Here is a 20,188-nt window from a genome sequence, read left to right on the forward strand (position 1 = left end):
AGTTAACTTTTGAGGAGCCACTGCTATTTAAGCACCTTGTGACTTCAAGTTGTGCAGCTAAAACCACATTACTCATCTTCTCTGTAAGTAACTGATTCTTAGGAGATTACCGTGGCATTCTGTGTATATTTAAAATAAATGCTTAAAGCAGAAATTTTGAGTAAAATGAATTCCGCATGTGTTTTTCTCTTGGACACTCTTGATTTGTGAACATGAACAAGTTTCCCCCGGGGGTTTGGTGGATATGGGAATCATTACTTAACAGCGACTAGAGCAAACACATTAAATATCTTATCCCTCCCTTCTTCCTTCTCCACCTCTGCCCACCCAGACTCCTCCTTGCTCCCTAGACTGCTGTGTAGTTTAAATACACACTTTCCTGACAACCACACGCCATTGATCCTGGTCAACACACACACACACACACACACACACAGCTGTACAAGTCAAAACCCAGGAGATTGTTCTGTTAGAAGTGGATTATGGTTGAACGTGTGACTAAGTGCTTGCCGTGTGTATGTGTGTGTGTGTGGTCAGGCCAATAAAGGGAGTATGTTTTATGACAAGTGAAACGAGCCCAGTGAGAACCTGCCTAGTTCAATACCTCATCACATGGGCCAAATTGTGCTGTGTTGATGACAAACACACACACACACACACACACACACACACACACACACACACACACACACACACACACACACACAAACTGATGTTTCTGCAACTCATTTCCCCAGAAATTGTCCATTAAAAAAATGACAGTCACACTGAGGAACCATTCACATACTCACTCAGAGTACATACACAAAAATAACAGTAATCACACACGACCCGTAATAACCGAATGAAAACTAAACAAAACATCAATAGTTGGAGGATGAGTGAGAGTCTGAAGACTTAAGTCAGTAAAAACTGAAATGTAAAGTAGTGAAGGTCAGGCGCGTCCCTCTGGTACTGTATATTGTGAGGTTGAAAACAAATAGAGCATCAAACAAGAAGAGAGGTTGCACCTTGGAAAAACCACTCCAGTTACTATCTGGACATGTTCTCTATAGCTTAATATTGTCCTGTGTCACAGCTCAGTATTCAGAATCTGTTTTGCCGAAGGAATCTAGCAAAACTGTTGAGATTTCATTCTGTATGGTGAAGTATAGTTAGACATTAGGAATGAGATACTTCAGCCAGGTTGAACTCTGTTAATTTATGCTGCTACGTGATCTCTGGGTCCTATTAACATAGACCTGCAGTCAGATTATACAGTTTCTGTACCAGTTTTGCTTTAAGGCCCTTGTGTGCCCCTTGCGTACCCCTTCTTGCATACTTGCACGCATCGCCCAATGTTACTAACTTTACAACAAAGCTACGCAAGCCTCATCAGCCCACAAAGCTGTGATTGGTCTGCTAACTACATCCTCCCCTGCCTCACATTTCCGGTTTCATGCCCCATAATAACGGCAGAAACCACATAAGATTTAGAAGAACGAATATGGACCAAATAGAAGAGCGTTTGGCAGAAAAGATCCGAAAGTATGACCACTTGTAAAGCCCGTCATTGAAGGGCGCACAGATGGCCTACAATTCCTGGAAGAAGATCTCGGCTAACGTTGGTTTGCAGGTCGACGAGTGTACGAAGCTGTGAAGGAAGATCAGGGACAAATTTCTCCGCCAGAAAAAGGCTATGAGGAGCATCAGTGGCGATGTAAATAAAGGAGGCATCTCTGAGGTCGTCTTCGACAAAAAAACGTTACTCAGCCTTGAGGTCTGGCGGTGAATTGCTTTGCAACACGCGCAATCCTTGGACAACCATCAATTAAAACGAGTCCGTCGACACAACTGCGTGAAAAGCCACAGCCGCAGTTGCCTTTAGTCAGTCGGTACAACAAAGTGTTTAGGTTAAATATGCAAATAGTCACTGTTGACGATCCATCCAGAATTACAGGTGACGTTTTGCCAAAGACATTACAGTTTAGGCCGAAATGTCCATGTGAACGTATCATGTCATGTGAAATGTATCAGGTTGTGTCTGTTTCACAATGGACAAACAAAGAAGCACAATGAAACATAATTGAAGCAGTTAAGGTGAATGACCAGAGTTGTGTGCATGCTCTTCCCAGAATCAGGAAAGTGGTCAGTGTGTGGGTTGTCTGAGGTTTTTTTTAAATTTTTTTATAGCCTCCTCATTTCTTTTGATTTGGTGGAGAAGGAAAGTAAAGTCTCTTCAGACTCTGCAATTAAATGCTGTGAGTCGAACAATAATACAACGCATTGCTGCAGCAAATGAGTTTGTGTACACACTGCTGTTTAATACCCATATCAGATTTACCCACAGGCAAAATAAAGGCTACCTTGATAATTTGTGAAAAACATGCATGCAGCCAGTAAATAATAATGCAGGACAGATGCACTCACTTACTGTACACACACCAACCTGCAGACACACACACTCACACAAACACCCCTGCCTGGTCCGAACAACATGCTCCAATTAACAACTCCTTAATCTGCGCTCAGCACACCCCCCACACCCAGAGAAGAACCCTCAGAACCCCGGAAACCTTTGGAATCGTCGAATCAAAGAGCAGACATCTCTCAACAAGGAAGTAATTGGCCTGACCCAGCGACCTCTGGTACCTTCCAGGGACGCATCGAATAAGAAGCAGCCACTACGAGACACACCCACGCTGCTAACTAGCGCCTTGGTCGCTTCAAAACGCGTGAAAACACACACTTAATGTATACAGCAGCAAACACACAAGCACACGCAACGATACGTCATTAGTGGCCCTGGTTCCCTCATTGCTCATTAGACACAAACTAGCCAGAGATGTTCACTGGATGGGGAGGCAAAGTGGCTTCAACTGCCCACACACACACACACACACGCAGGCATGTGCGGACAACGGGTCTCCATCCAGTGAGGACAAGAAGCTGCAGGGCTAATAAGGCAGTCTTGCAAATAGAGAAGAAAGAGGAGAGGGAAGAAAGAAACGATGGAGAGACTTCCATTCCTCCCCACTGTTTAGAGGAGTTTAGATTGATGTTGGGACAGACAGATTGAGACTTCTTTAATTAACCTCACAGGAAGGGAGAAATGTCTCTATACTAGAAAATGCCATCATAACTGTCCGGTGGATACTGTACGTCGACCTAATTGGTTATAGATAAAACCAGTTTAACTTAACAAAAGTTTATTCCTCAGAAAAGGCATTTTTCAACAATTTCAGAGAAAATTAAAATAATGCATTGCTCAAGTTTACTTTGTGAAGTCCAAAGTAATAACCAGAAAAATGAACAGTTCAACATGCAGAAGTGTGAAACTAAAATGACAGAAACTTTGTCTGAGAAAAAATGATTTTTCTTAGGCCAACATTCCATCAACTAACATAGAGGAGGCTTGGTTTAAGACCAATACTGCAAACAGCCACCAAGGTACAATTTGGTTGTTCTGTTTTTACCTTTGAGGAGCTGTCATGTTGTCCATCTTATATACAGTCATACGTGTGAGTAAATAAACAAAAATGATAGAAGGCACCATAATAGTGCACCCATTTTAACTTTTTTTTATCAGATAATACAAAATGACTTGCTGTCGATACCTCCATGTTTGAAATAAATTTAAAGTTTCTTCAAAGCTGCAATAATAACTTTTTTTGGCCCCTTTGGGACATTAAAACAATATATAAAAATGTACAAATCTTTTACATATCATTAGTGTAGTGTATGTAAACTGCTGTTTCAAATACAACATATTGATTAGTGCAGTTTTTAGAAAGTAAAATTGATTGCACACAAATAAGGTTTCCCTAACTCTACACCTTTGCTAACATTCAGCCAGCACATTGCTATATCTTAATGGAAATACTAATGCAAATTCAAACGTGCAATTTTCCTTTAAAGGACCTAAGAAACATGCAATTCATTATTGCTCCGCTGTCATGAAGCAGGATAATTATTTTAAGATGAACTGGTGCATGACTTACTGAAAACCATGCAGCACAATGATCACAGCCTACACATGTATCCTAAATATATTATATTCACCTATGATAACACAGTGTAATGAAGGTGTTTGTCAGCCATTGCCAGGGTTGCTGTAAATGACGCCCCCCCCCCATGCAAGAGTTAAGTGATATTCATTCTATATACACCTACTACATGCTGTATGCTAATGAGGCCACTTTATTTTCTGGACTTGGAGAAAAAACTTGTATCATCATCTCAGTAGTATATATTGTTAACCATGTGTTAAATATACTATTTGCATTGTTATCAGTGATAAATATGTGTCCTCTTCACATCGAAGGGACAAGCTGACTTAATTCCATATCAGCATTCATTTAAATGCCACCAGGTTTCTGGGTGTAATTTATCGAGTGCACAGTTTTCCATACCATGCATGTGTATACACATTAATTTGCACAAGTAATGCCTGGTATATTTACTCAAAGTCGAATTTTAATAAGCTCAGAAAACATATGAAAAATGACACACACATTCTAATGCACACATACGCAGACACACATGGACGTATATGCACATTAATCCAAAACACGCTCACACAACTGCACGATAATGCTTATCATCGCAATCTCCCACGCCATCGCCCCTCCTTATTTAAACACACTCACACACACATATGTTCACTCTTAAAAACACACTCACCCTCCTCATTTCACTGCACGTGCACCATACGGGACACAAAAAGCACACACACACAAACACACACGCTCTGTTAGTTAATCACTGTGTTAGATAGAGCGGACGCAGCCTATGCTAATGTCTCAGTTAATGCCTCGGTGGCTCTCCTTGAGAAAAATATTTATCGCTTTATTATGGGCTCGTTTCTATAATTCATAGGAAGCACGCCGTCCTAGATCACCCCCAGATGAATAGAGCCGGGAGAGCGGAGAGATGGAAGTGTAATTCACTAAGGTCTGCTGCTGCTCCTCTTCACTTCTCTCTCTCTCCCTCGCCTTCTTTTTTCTTTTCCTCTGTATCTGTTGTTATGGATCATTATATTATGATAGCTGTTGGTTGTGCATGCACCATTAATGATGTTGCCTTGTGGGTGAGACCAACTGTTTGAGCAAGTACAGGCCCTTCTGGGAGTAATCAGAGGGAGAGAGAGAGAGAGAGATTATATCAAATGTTCCAGCGCCACACTAACTTGAAGTTTTAGCAATTGTAAATTAAACGTGTCAATCTATCGTCGTGTCAATGGGAACTTACACCAGAAGCATCATGACTTTGTCACTGTGGGCTGGTTCGCTTCATCTTGTCAGGTCTGTCTCACATCTTACATCCCTGAGAGTGCCAATGGTTAAAAGTTGAATAAAATGCCCACAGGCAATAAGCTCTGCATATGGTCAGCTGTTAGACTAAAGGAATCACTGACAACCAGAGAGATCATAAATGATTTCTTCTACTCAAAAGATTATATGGGTTTACTCACAAAAGATGGTGAAAAAGAACTTTTACAGTGGTAAAATATAATAAACAGATACGTCAACATGTGTAAAATAAGAATACCTGACATCTTGACCTATACTATATATTATTACCTATATTATTCACCTGTATTTATCTTTATTTACCTGTAGTATTTAGAACAAAAACCAATTCAGGCATGAGGTAGATCAATAAAACAGTCACTTTTGTATAAACACTTTGGAATGAGCACAGGTCACCTGATCAGGTGGTCGTCCTTGACTGGAAAATGTTAAATCTTAACTCTCATGTCAGTCTTTCCTAGATGTTCATGGTGTCGCTTAATAACCATGATTAACATAGTAAATCAATTTATGAAGCATGCTGGGAACCAAAGGAAACCATACATCAATGAATAAAGGACAACATTATATATTTGTAATTAATGCTTCATTAGGAGACAGTTGTTTTGTTATCTAATAACTGCATTTTAGGAAAAGGCACAAAGTGACACAAAGAGGGGCGAGTATTCCAAAAACTAAAAATAAAACAAAGTAAAAGTGGTTTACAATTTTGTCCTTCTTCGTAAAAGCAACTTTTCTGTTTCATTAGCCTCTTCTGTGTTGCAGAAATAAAATGATGATAAAAAGATAGAAAAAAAGGAGGTAAAAGGAGAAGTGAGATGATTCTTCTCTCCCGCCCGGGGGAGCGACTATTTGCTCTGACATTTCCTTTGCCTACTTGAGTGTTTTCCCTAAATCATCACGACTGCTACCCGCCCAGAGAGGTAGGGAGAAGGAAGGAATTGTTGGTACAGAGGTAGCTTGAGAAAGAAGAGTGGAGTCATATAAAGAACTGAAATATCGAAATAAAGGGAGATATTATGCATGCTAATTGCTGTGGCCCATCGTGGTGTCATTTGTGCAGCACTTTTCCCCACGGTCCCTATGTCTGTCTGTCTTTCTCTCTCTCTCACAACACATGGACCTGTCTGTCACAGTCTGACTGGGCATCTGCAAGACTAGGTGAAGATCCTGGCGTGTCGGTGGGCCATCAAAATATCCTTTGTTGTCCTCAGCAGGCAGGCGGAACTTGTCATAACACTGATACTTGCCGCTTTAGCCGTTGAAGTTACTGCGACAGACATGCAGGTCTCAGGTGGCAGGCAGAGCTCTGCGTAAGACCTGTGTACTCGTCACTAGAATCAGTTGCACACGACAGGATTACTGCATGCAATCAAAATAATCAAGCCTCATTGGCAACCCCTCCCAACTCTAGCTACAGCCACAGATTGAATCTAGCTCCTTTGGAGACTCTTGGATTTATTATGTTAAGATACAACATGTGAAATAACAGCAGATATATAATTTTGACATTTGCTCAGGTAAAATTGACCAAAACCCAACGAAACTGTCAATGTACAACATGTGTGTTTGACAAAGGAGGGAGGAGGAAAGAGGGAAAAAGAAGCTGACCTCAGCCTCTCTTTCTCTCTCTTACACACGCGCGCACACGTGCACACACAAACACGCACACACTGTGAAGTCAAACTAACGCGATAATTAAGAAACTCACATCGCAAGCTGGAATGGAACCTTTCGGCAGTACGAGTTTGCCGCACGGACTATAAAGGAGGCGGCACAACATCTACATAAGGAAGTGAAGAGAGAAGACGCAAACTGAAGCGTGCTTAGTATCTGACCCCGTGCAAACAAATCTACAAATGCCAGAGAGGCAGCCGGTAAGACTAGGAGCCCATCAGGAGAGTAGTGTTGTGTCGTTCGTGAACGATTCGTTCGTTTTGAACGAATCGTTACAAGGACTCGGGAGTAACGAGTCCTCTCAAAGAGTGATTCGTTCATTTTCTCGTTGCCGCGCATCGGGACTGTTGCATAGGCTGCTGCAGGTCACATGGGAAATGATCCAAAGACTCGTATCCGGCAGATGAACGAATCACTGATCCGAAGACCCTATCGCGGGAGCGCTGTTAAAAAGCAGCCATGACTGACATATTTTTTTTAAGAAAACCTCCTCTATTATATACAGTAAAACATGACAGTTTGTATGGTTTTAAATTGTCATTTAAAGTCACACTAATATTGCGATTAAGATTTAATATGCGATTCTTTTATTTTATCCTCTCTTTCCCCCCAAAAAAAACGTAATGAATGATTTAAATATGACCAACACAATATTAGATACTGTACAATATTCTTTCCCACATTTGTATTTAACTGCTCATTACAGAAACCAGAATAACAAATCGGTGTGCATTTAAGTAATTTAATCAAAGTCATTTTAAGTATAAACACAAGGCATGCACTTTTTAAAAAGTGTGTGCAAATTTACCATCTTGAGAATTATTTTTTTTTAAATAAAGGTGTCTTTCTGCTCTCAAGTCAGTAACATTTCCAGTGTTGGGAAGGAAACTTTCAAAACGTATTCTGTTACAGAATGCAGAATACATGCCAACAAATTTAATCGGTAACTTATTCCGTTACATTAACTAATCTAGTAACGTATTCTGAATACTTGGATTATTCCACATTGAATTACATTTTATGAGTGTAGGAATGCGGCGTTGTTATAGTCAGTGGATCAGCAGCAGTTTAAGCTCTGTGTCCGCGGATGGTATGGAGGCGCCGGGCCGCAGCAGGAACAGCTGAACACCTCCGTCTTGCAGATGTGCATGTAGGTGACCGGGGGGCTCTGGCCGCCCCGGAGCTCGGCTTGCTTTTCCGAGGAGCGATTTTCCCGTCCGCCGCCCACACCGCAGTCACCGGCGAAATGAGCTCGCTCTGTGTGGCCGACACGTTGGCCGAAGACTCTGTGGGCAGGTGAACGAAACATATCGGGAGTTGAACGATTCTGTCATCTGCCGGGTACGAGTCTTTGGATCATTTGCACCCCCCCCCTCCCGTTGAAACGAACGAATGACTCAAAAAGAGATTTGTTCATTCTAGTGAACGAGATTCAAAGAACCGACACGGTAAAAAGATCCGAACTTCCCATCACTACAGGAGAGACTGCGGACCCCAAATTAAATGTTTGTGCGTTCGATAGCCGCTAGTGTTAGCCACGGGGCCGAACCGGCAGTGCCGTGGTTAACCCTGTAAATGCCAGTGTTTGTCAAGTTTGATTCTCATTCATAATTTAATGATGTCATGATTGTTTAAATTAGGAACATGATTGTTGAGTGAGCTTATATGTTGCAGATTAATAAGTTAAAATGATAATGATGAAATTATATTATTATGATGACATTTACAAATTAGGTAAATGTAAATTATTTAAAATCTGTAATAGTAACTTAATAAAATCCCTAGATACATTAATAATGATAAAAGTGGGAGAATTTAGGTTGCACTTTGTTTAATTTAAGAGGGAAAAGGCAATAATTGTTGAAATGTATATTTTCCAGAACATTGTAGAAACAACCTTTTTCTTGTTTATTGTTTTAAAAGGTTTTTCACCTAACTGCTACCTGCTTACTAGCAAACGACCTACTTGCCTGAAACCTTAAAATCACAAAATAAAAGAAGATAAAAAGGAAAAGAAAAGTGTGGTTATTGAGTGAAGCCCAGCAACTCTGCATAGATTTCCAACTCTTTCAGGTGGAGACGGCACGAAGAAAGGGAGTAACTTGACAGTGAAAAACCGCCATAAAGCTGGCCAGGAAAAGTACAGGAGCTTAAAGCTGGAACAGCAGGAGCAAAAATCTGGAATCCTGGAAAGGAAAGGAAGTGGCGCATGAAGCAACATGGAAGCACCATAAGCAACATTAAAGGCACCATTGGAGAGTTGCACCGACCTCCACTTTTCGAATTCACAGATAAGGAACCGGAAAATAAAAATAAACATGGCTGATCAAGAAGCTGGAAAATCAGTTGAACAATTAACACTTGAAAGAACTACAGCCAAAAGAGTGTTTTCCCATCTGGTCAACAGTATAACCCGGTCACATACAGACATGTCCGAAGAAGAACTTAGTAGTTTCAGCAAAAATAGTTTCAGCAAACTCAGGGCAGTAGGAAACTCAAGGCAGTAGGAGAGAACGTCATGGCTTTTTTGCAGACCTCGAAGCGGAGCTGGAAACGGATGAAGTAATGTTAACTGAGCAGCAAAAAGCTGACCTGGGGAAAACTACAAATGAGTGCCAAGAGAAGCTGAAGGAGGTCAAGAGGTTGATCCAGGAGACTCTTTGGGTCAGTTTTGGAAGTAGTGAAATGTCTATAGCACTACAAGCAGCAGAGGCAGCATGCGAACGCGTCGCTGCTGTGCAACCGAACGTTAGCCAGGAAGCGTATGAATTCATGCTGGACCAACTTAAAGGGCTGGCCGAGACAGCGAAGGACACGCTTGGCCGGTGGAAACAGTGGGCCCCACCAGAGACTCGGAAGGAGCTAGAGAGTCTTGTGAGAGGTTCGAACTTCAAGTCCCCTTGATGGTCTCCAGAAAGGCTGACTTCATACAAGCAACCATAAAGGAGGATACTGAAAGACAAGTCCAGGTGAGAGCGACATCTAGTTATCGCATACGAACCATCAAGTTAAAGCCAACAGCCCTCCCCAAGTTTGGTGGCATCAAACAGGATTTTCACAGGTGGAAAAGGGACTGGGAAGCGCTGCAGAGTCAGGGGGAGCCAACTGGCTCAAAAGAAGTGAAAAAGGTCCAGCTACTAGACAGCCTGGAGGATAAAATCACACGAGACCTTCGGCTCACGGCTTACAACACGTCTGATGACATCTTCCGTGTGCTAAAGAACCGCTATGGCAACCAAACATCCATTGCCATAGAAATAGTCGAGGGGATACAGAAGATGCCAGCTGTTAAAAGTCACCAGCCACGGAAAATCGTCGACTTAATTCAAGCTGTGGGGAAAGCACTTCAAGATTTGAGTGACCTTGGGAACACAGGTGCTATTAAAAATCCCCTTGTGACTAAGTCCATTGAAAGTAAACTCCCGGAGACACTCAAGAAGGAATGGCTTGTGTATGCAGATGACAGAAAAAATGATGTGACATCAAGTAATCGGTACGACAGTCTCTTGGCATTCCTCAAAGGCCAGGAAAGCATATATGAACAGCTTGAGCAATTGGAGGAGGAAGAGCCAAGCAGGAGAGAAACCAAGGTGGAGCCAAGATATGCCGGAACCAAGTCAACCAAATCAAGCAAAGACCAAGAAGGGTGTGTGGTCTGCAATGATGTTAAACACAGGACAAAGATCTATTTTTGCAGACCGTTCCGAGCACTGAAACTAGCAGAGAAGAGAGCTGCAGTAAAAAGATTGGGAGCATGCAAGAGATGTTTGGAGGTTCATGGCGAGGGCTCACAGTGCAAACCTGGATTCCTGTGCAGAAACCAGGACTGCAAGGATGGAGATACTCCTGAGCACCACTTCTATCTATGCCCCAACGCTGAGGCAAAGAAAAGCAGCGAGGGTCAGAAGAGGAGCAGGTTTGGTCCGGAAGGGGATAAAAGCAGGAGGAAGTACACAGAGGAGCAGGAGGATTTCTTCGGGAAACTCTCACCTGAATTGGCAAACCAATGCCGAAATGTATTTTCCAATACTGCATCCAGGGCTTTCAATACTGTTAAAGACCAACCAAGCCTTTTAGGGGAAAGCAGACTTCAAGAGCTGCCAGTACTGATGATGCTTGTCGAGGTCACAGCAAACGCTGGGCAGAAAATTGGAACATTAATCGATTTGGCTTCTGACACAAATTACATAACCCACAAGACTGCAAGCAGGCTAAACCTCAAAAGTGAAGAAGTCGCACTTGTCGTCCATGGAGTTGGGGGCATGGAGGTTTGTGTAGAGACTAAACGATACCTCCTCAAGATCAGAGTGAAAACACCAAAAGGCACTCTCAGAGCCCACCAATTGGTGTGTTATGGACTTGACAGCATTGCAGAGATACACAAACACGTGACACCAAAGCGGCTCTAGAGATTCTTCCCAGATGTACCGCTGGATGAACTCCGGAGACCTAAAGAAATAAGTCTGCTCATTAGCCACAAAGAAGGTCAGCTGGCGACACAGAGGAGCAGAGCTGTTGGAGACCTTGTGCTCTGGGACGGCCCACTGGGGAGAACAGTGGGAGGAACGCATCTTTGAAGAACTCACCGTGTCATCCCACATGTCCAAGGCACACTTCGCAAGGTCGATGAGAGCAGCGGCTGCAAGATATGAGGAACAACTCGCCAGCATGGTCCCAGAGTGTCCGCTGGTAAAAAATCGAGGCACCATCCAGCTCTGTGAATCAAACGCTTCAGCCACCAACCAAGACTTTTTAAACTGGTGGCGATGGGACAGCATTGGTGCAGGATGTGAGCCAAAGTGTGGAGGCTGCCGCTGTGGGAACTGTCAGCCGGGTGGCAAAGAAATTACTCTTGCTGAGGAGCGAGAACTCCAAGTGGTGAAAGATGGTCTCACCTACGTCACAGGAGACGCCCACAGCAAAGAACCACACTGGCATACCAGGTATCCATGGGTAGAGGACCCAGACTCCCTGCCGAACAATAAAAGGATTGTGGAGGCCACATTCCTCAGGACGGAAAAGCAACTGGCCAAAGAACCTAAATGGAAAGTCGCCTATACGGCTCAAGTCCATGACATGATACATCGGAAAGCTGCAATCAAGTTATCCAGAGACACAGTGATCGGCTGGCATGGGCCAGTATGGTATGTGAGTCACCTCATTGCCCCAAACCTCCACTCTGTCACAACCCCTGTGAGACTTGTTTGGAACAGTAGTCAAAAGTTCAGAGGTGTGAGCCTGAACGACCTACTGATGAAAGGCCCAGCTGTCCTCAACCAGATTCGTGCAGTGCTTCTGAGATTCAGGGGTGGAGTGCATGCTGCTCTGGGGGACATAAAGAAGATGTACAACTCAGTCTGGCTGGAAGAAAAGGAGATGCACCTGCATAGATTCCTTTGGCGTGATTCGGAGGACAAAGAGCTGGGGGAATATGCAATCACCAGGGTAAACATCGGTGACAAGCCAGCAGGATGCATCGCACAGCTTGCGATGCGTGAAACTGCCAACCTCCCACCTTTCACACACCTCAAAGAGGAACGGAAGGTCATTCAAGAAGACAGCTACGTTGATGACATCCTCACGTCCCACAATGACTTAAACCAGCTGAAAACCATCACAGCGAATGTGCAACAGATTCTGAAAGCCGGAGGGTTCGAGCTCAAACCTTGGGTCTATTCTGAGCAAAGTGGGAGGAAAGAGCGCAGTGACAAGCTTGAAAAGGCTGTGGGAAAGACCATGGTCTTACCAAATCAGATACGAGACGAGGATAATAAAGCACTCGGCCTTGGATACATGGTAGAAGAGGACAAACTCCATGTCATGGTGGGACTAAATTTCTCAAGGAGAAAGAAAAAGATGAGACTCGGCCAAAACCTTCTGCAGGAGCAGATAGGAGCCCAAACACCCAACCCCCTGACTCGGCGAGCACTGCTGAGCCAGGTGTCAGGGCTGTATGATCCAGTCGGCCTGGTAACTCCTGTCAAGCAGAAGGGAGCTATCCTGGTACGTAGGGCATTTCAGGAAGCAAAGGGTGGAAGTGCACCTGTGAAGGACTCATGGGATACAGCGCTCTCAGATGCACTCAGGGAGGATGCAATAAAGCTCTCTGAGGAGTACGGCCAACTTGCCAAAGTCAAGTTCACCAGAGCACTGACTCCCCCAAGCTTTACTGATGGTCCCTTGGCGATCACATTCTCTGATGGTAGCGAGCATACTTATGGAGCAGTGATGTACCTCTGATGGAGTTCAGACCAGGGCCCGGTCATCCGGCTGGTGGAGTCCAAAGCAAAACTTACTCCTTTGGATCAAGGAGGGGATGCTGTCAAAGCAGAAATGTGTGGAGCAGTGTAGCAAAAGTACTTTGAACTGCACAGCCGAATCCAGATTCAGAGGTGGTACCATTTTGTTGATAGCCAGACCATCCTTGGTGCCATACAGCGGGAAAGCTATGGGTATCAGAAGTTCTTTGCCAATAGGATCGGGGAGATTCAAAGCAACACAAGGGTCCAGGACTGGTGGTGGATTCCTGGCCCACAAAACATTGCCGACGTTATAACAAGAGGAGCCAGCCATCAAGACCTTGATGAGGACTCAGAGTGGCAAAAAGGTCCGAAGTTTCTAAGCTTGCCAGTGGAGGAGTGGCCAATCACATCAGCCAAAGAACTCGCAGCCACTGCCAGGGAGAACGTCACAAAACTTCAAAAAAAGGCATATGTTGCTGCACTGACCAGAGCTCAGTCTAAGAAGCAGCCAGTGGAGCACGAACTGAAACAGGAGGCACAAACGGAGCAAAGGAGGCTACCTGCGGGGTCAGCAATCCAAACGCTGGTGGATGTCAGGAGATACAGCACTCTGAGCCGTCTGGTAAAGACAGTTGCATGGATCTGGAGAGCGGCAAAACAGTTTGGCAAACGAGGTCAAGCCGTGGAGAGTCCAAAGTGGGAGGCAATCTCCTCCACAGGAGTCATCTCTGTAAGGGAACGAGAGGATGCCCTAAGAGACATTTTTCTTGCAGCACAAGAAAACACAACCTTCCCTGGCACCACGTTAGACAGGCTTGTGGTCCACAAAGCCAAAGAGACTGGGCTGCTGGTCTGTGGAGGCCGAGTGCAAAGCTTCAAGGAAGCTCAAGTTAGCATCCCCCTCTTACCCTATGACGCCTGGGTGTCCGAGCTGATAGCTCGAGAGGCCCACAATGAAGGTCATGAGGGAGTGGCTGGAACCCTCCTAAAGATGAGGAGGATGGCACGGGTCGTTAAAGGGAGGAGGATCGCACAAAAAGTTGTTGATGGTTGCATGGTCTGCAGGAAAAGAAAAGCAAAGACGTGTCAACAAGTAATGGCTGACTTGCCGCCAGAAAGGACTGAACCTGCTGCGCTATTTGAGTTCACATCAGTTGACCTCTTTGGCCCTTACCAAGTTAAAGATGACGTCAAGAAGAGAGTGACACTAAAGGTCTGGGGAATTGTCTTTTGCTGCATGGCAAGCAAAGCCATTCACACCGAGCTGGCAAACACCCTGTCAACTGAAAGCTTCCTAATGGCTTATCAAACGTTCACAGCAATCAGAGGTCATCCAAGAAAGATGTGGTCGGACCCAGGCACCAATTTTATTGGAGCAAAACCAGTCCTGGAGGAGCTCTACAGGGTTTTAGACCTAGACAGAGCAAACCTTGAAGAGACCGCCGCAAGGAATGGGACTGAGTGGCAGTGGAAAATCCATCCAGCCAATTCTCCACACAGGAATGGTGCTGCAGAAGCTGCAGTGCGAATTGTAAAGAGGGCACTCCAGAATCTTGGGAATGAGGCCTCACTAAGCTACAGTGAGTTCCAGACAACTCTTTACATCGCAGCCAACCTAGCAAATGAGCGCCCAATTGACGCAAGAGTACAGAGCAGAGAGGACTGCATTCATTATGTCACACCACACACTCTCCTACTTGGCCGGGCCTCTCAAAGTGGGGACTTGAAAACCTTCAAGTCCCGTTCGACAACTACCCGTACAAAAGACTGAGAGCGATGCAGTCGGAGGTGACCAAGTTCTGGAGGAGCTTGAGCCAACTCGCTGGTCCGAACTTATTTGTCCGAAGCAAATAGCATACTGGACAAAGAAATGTTGCCATCGGAGATGTTGTGTGGCTGTGTGACGAAAATGCACTACGAGGGCAATTCAAGCTTGGCAGAGTCATCAGCACGACCCCAGATGATAAAGGCGTTGTAAGGGACGTCAATGTAAGAGTTTTCCCAAGCTACTGTGTCCCGGTCACGAGAGCTCCGAAAGGCAAGTCAATTCATGGAATCAGGAGGGAAAAGATCCAAGCCACCGTCCTTCACAGGGACGTCAGGCGGCTCGTTGTCCTATTACCTGCAGAAGAACAGACAGAAAGTCAAAAGCAGCAGGGAAAGGAGAACCAAGTTTGCCTTCGAAGCTGTCGATCTTCACACCGTTTCCAGGCGAAGATCGAGTGGGAGGTGTGAAGTCAAACTAACGCGATAATTAAGAAACTCACATCGCAAGCTGGAATGGAACCTTTCGGCAGTCCGAGTTTGCCGCACAGACTATAAAGGAGGTGGCACAACATCTACATAAGGAAGTGAAGAGAGAAGACGCAAACTGAAGCGTGCTTAGTATCTGACCCGTGCAAACAAATCTACAAACACCAGAGAGGGAGCCGGTAAGACACCGAGCCCATCAGGAGAGACTGCGGACCCCAAATGAAATGTTTGTGCGTTCGATAGCCGCTAGTGTTAGCCACGGGGCCGAACCGGCAGTGCCGTGGTTAACCCTGTAAATGCCAGTGTTTGTCAAGTTTGATTCTCATTCATAATTTAATGATGTCATGATTGTTTGAATTAGGAACATGATTATTGAGTGAGCTTATATGTTGCAGATTAATAAGTTAAAATGATTATGATGAAATTATATTATTATGATGACATTTAAAAATTAGGTAAATGTAAATTATTTAAAATCTGTAATAGTAACTTAATAAAATCCCTAGATACATTAATAATGATAAAAGTGGGAGAATTTAGGTTGCACTTTGTTTAATTTAAGAGGGAAAAGGCAATAATTGTTGAAATGTATATTTTCCAGAACATTGTACACTGTAAAATCCAATAGCTGCCCTGACATACATTCATTAGTTAACTTTACTAGGTTATCAACAATATGCACTTATGACTGGTATTTATGAAGTAAGAGTTACTTGCATGGTGAAAAACGCAAAATACTTAGTGTTTAGAGTGAAGATTACTTTATTTAGAGTTATGCTCACTCGCAACAATAAGTAGCCAACACAGTCTCACTCCCACTGCGCATTCAAAGAAGAAGAAGAAGTGTGCATGCGCAGTAGCAACATTCAGTCTCTCCCGCTCGCCAGTCCAGCACACAGGCCGGGGCACTGAGGGCAGCCTGCTGACTCGACTCTTGCGCCGTCTTGTTTATTCTTTTGAAAAATAATAAGGTAAGTTATCAAGCAAGTGTTTCTGTTAATATGTTTGAATTACTGCTACGACTGTTAGCGTCCGCTAGCTAGCGCTAGCGCTAGCGTTAGCGTTCGCTAGCTAGCGTTAGCCCTAACCCTAATTTTTAAATCATGACCTCTACCTCTGATATTTAAAAAGAAATCTTAAGACATCATTTTAGCCTGAATTTTAAGCAAGGTGCCTCCATTATTAGTTGATTTTGCCTAATGCTATCTTAATTTTTGTGCCCTTGCTCACCTGTGGTTTTTGTTTTTGTTGCAGTGTCTTTCTATCACGTGCAGCACATTGGGTGTAGACATGTGCTATATAAATTAAGATTGATTAATTACATGAATACCTTTGAGGTCTAATAAAATTAAAATGTTCCACTTTCATATTTTTCCATCCGCTCCCATTCTAAGCTGCTGTGCCAATGTGAGGACAGAGAACTACTGCATAATAGGAGCAATAAAAAAAAAATCTGATAATTTTTTTGACCAAAATTATTAGGAAACTATAGCCCAAGGTTGGAATTGCCTGAACTTGTACTTTATTATTAAAAACAGGTTCCTGTAATACCTGTGTTAAGCATGCACATATTAAGGAACGTGTCAGTAATCTACAAACCACGACATCAGTGGAACTTCCTTGTAACTACAATATTTTTCTCTTTCAGAACAAGTGCTCAGAGCTACTGAAGAGCTGCTTTGACAACGTGGGCCCAGTGCACTGGAGGTGAGATGCCAGTAGTTTATATTATGGGGGACATTTCATCTTAAAAAATCCAAAAAACTTCTTGTGAGCCATAATCCATATGTCCAGAACCAGCGTCATGTAAATTTATGTGCAAAAGTTGCCATTTAATATATGTTTACAGGCTAAATCCGTCTGTATGCTGTTAGCTTTTAGGCACACGTGCACGAGCAGTCATTTTGTAATTTTGCATGTTGCGGGTTCCGGACATATGGATTATGGCTCATGAGAGGTTTGGAGGGTTTTAAACCTTTTTTGGGGGTACTTTTATTTGGTTTTGCCTGTGCTTACCGCAGACATCCATTGTTTGGAAAAATACAGGAAGCTGTTTCCCCGTGGAGCTCCAGCAGTGCTTAGAGGGCTAATAAACCTTCACCTGACATCTTATCAGCAAGGGGGTGAGTAGATGATGACCGTATTTTCATTTTTGGGTGAACTATTCCTTTAAGGAGTTATAACCACCAGCAGTAGAACAGTTTTTGACAAAGTGCTGCACCTTAATTAGATTAAATTGAGAGACTATTCTTACTTATAATCTCCTTTGAAAATATTTCTTGCAGATGCTTTGGAACTGTAAGCAGTGCCTCTTTTCCGCAGACAAAAGAGGACAGTTGTTAAAACACTGTCGCCTAAAACATGGAGGTTTTACTGTAGCTTTTGAATGCTGCATTATCTATAGCTGAATTTGTTCATCATTCACTTCTAGAAACCAGATGTGACAGCGGTACGCACCGTTGTACTCCGAGGCCTCCCTGTTCTACTTGGTTATGACCCCAGTGACTTCTACAACACCTGCTTCGTAAGTTTTCATAGGAGCATCTTAAAGGAGCACACACAGTTATGGGGAAATTTGATTTGTATTTACCAGTGTCTCAATTAGAGTGAGATAAAAAAACAAAAAAAACGTAATACTGAATATATCCATGAGTTCAGTACAAACATTGGCATGGGCTGCTTGCTGACTGACAGTTTGATGTCTACCAGAAGGGTGAAGTTACCAGCCTAGCTCCTGTGAAGTGAGAGGAATACCTTTGATCTCCAAAACTGAGTTATTTAAGTACAAGACCTTGTACATATTCTTTTTTGTGGTTTCTGTTTTATTTTGAATGATGCAGTGGAGAGAAACAGTAAATCCAGGGGGAGGGAGAGGGGATAACATGCAGCAAATGGCCCAGGACGGATTCAAACCTGGGGTCGCTGTGCTAAGGACACAGTAGGAGATGTGTCCCCCAGCAGTCTAAGCCTATAGCAGCGTAGCTATAAAATGGTTAAGGGCTACCTGAACCAGCCCTAACTAAAAGCTCTGTCATAGAGGAAGGTTTTAAGCCTGGACTTAAATGTAGAGAGAGTGTCTGCCTCTCTGACCCATTGAGAGAGCTGACTCCACAGTCACTATCAAATAAAGCAGAAATGCCTCAAAAAAATCTTAAATGTTTTCAACTTAGCTTAGCTAAATCATGGCAGTGAATATTTTGTTCACTTTTACCGATTATGCCACTGACTTCTATCCACTGCCATTGTTTGCGCTGAGCTAAGCCGTGATGTTAAGAGCTGAAAGCCAGCTACTGGAAGTACAGACACAAAAAAGGTATTGATCATGTTGTCTCACTATGAAAATGATAGAGAAAGTATTCCTTTAATGCACAAGGCTGGAAGGCAGTGTCGGGCAGGACACAACAACTGCCAACAACATTTCCCTGTTGCAATGTAATGTTTTTGTTTGGTTTCATCACAGGATTGTGACACTGATGAGACCTGGGTAAAAGTATCTGTCGGGGTGCTGACTTTTCTCCCTGAAGATCTGCAACTCCTTCCAAATCAGCTCCACCTTCACCCAATGTCTACTGCCATCATTGTTGAGGGAGGTATTGTAATGGATGAACTCCAGAACCTACCTGAGGCACTTTGCCTTTTGTTTGGAATGTCATACGCTTTGCATTTAGACTACCCTAAAGCCATGAAAAACACTTTCTGCTTCATTCAAAGAGTGATGCTTGGCTTGGGAGAGGACAAACTCCCACCAAAATTGCAAAGTCTTAAAAAACTCTTGTTGAGTTAGAATGCAAATGTACGAGTGGATTTAGTTGTTTTTTATTGTTCACTAAATTAACACACTCCACTCAAATTGTCAGCCCATGGGTTCATCAGCAACTATAGAGGCTGTACATGTATGTATATTCATTCACATATATGTGAGATCCATTGCCAGTTATTACCCTGTCAGGTTTTTGCGCTCATTGAGTAAAGCCACTTTGCACATTTTTTTTATTTTTTATATATATGTAGTTTTTATTTAGTGATTTTTGAGTAACATTATTCAGGAATACAAAAGTACACTTGTCAGCTTGTGGGTTATTTCCCATTGGTGGGAAAGAACTGTTAGTTGTTACAGTTTTAAGGCTGTGTTTACTGTATTATTGATCTTGATATTGATATTGAGCTGTGTTTGTGGATGTCTTTCAAGGCAATCTTTAAGAAAAAAAGTTGATATAAATGGAAGAAAAATTAAAAACAATTGATATATTTGAACATTCAACTGTGTTATTACCTTGATTTATTATGTTTAATTGTAACTCCGATTATTTTAGGAGATTGGAAACTTTTTGTCATTCCTGTATAGATATTTGAGCCACTTAGATTGTTGAAGTAACACTTACTTGTTTTTTTAAGTGCAATCGGTTTGCATGGTTTTAGCAAGTAAGTCAGATTGCTGTTCAAGTAAATATAACTTAGAAATGCTAAGTTAGTCCAACTTAGATAATTGTGTTATATGGACTAAACACGGAGTAAATTTCACATGCAATGACTTAGTAGATTAAAATAGGAATTCTGAGTAGTCTTTACTAAGTCGAGAGTACATCTAAAGTAAGTTATCAAGCACACTCTACTTGATTGTTTTAGTTGCTTAAACTCATGTATAAGTGTACTCTATTAAGGAAGCACTAGTTAGAACAACTTAAAATACCTAGTTCTCTTTACATGTTTTTTTAAGTGCAACCG

The 20,188-nt window shown here is 43.0% G+C and overlaps 1 long non-coding RNA gene across 1 annotated transcript; it reads left to right on the top strand.

The window, feature by feature from the left end:
• Window positions 1-17,561: 17,561 nt before the first annotated feature.
• Window positions 17,562-18,964, top strand: LOC133968696 (uncharacterized). Its single transcript, XR_009924124.1, has 3 exons — window positions 17,562-17,586; window positions 17,895-17,987; window positions 18,924-18,964. It is a non-coding gene; the product is annotated as an uncharacterized LOC133968696 (long non-coding RNA).
• The last annotated feature ends 1,224 nt before the right edge of the window (window positions 18,965-20,188 follow it).

The sequence above is a fragment of the Platichthys flesus genome, chromosome 14 (genome assembly GCF_949316205.1).
Source record: "Platichthys flesus chromosome 14, fPlaFle2.1, whole genome shotgun sequence".
Classification (NCBI taxonomy): domain Eukaryota; kingdom Metazoa; phylum Chordata; class Actinopteri; order Pleuronectiformes; family Pleuronectidae; genus Platichthys; species Platichthys flesus.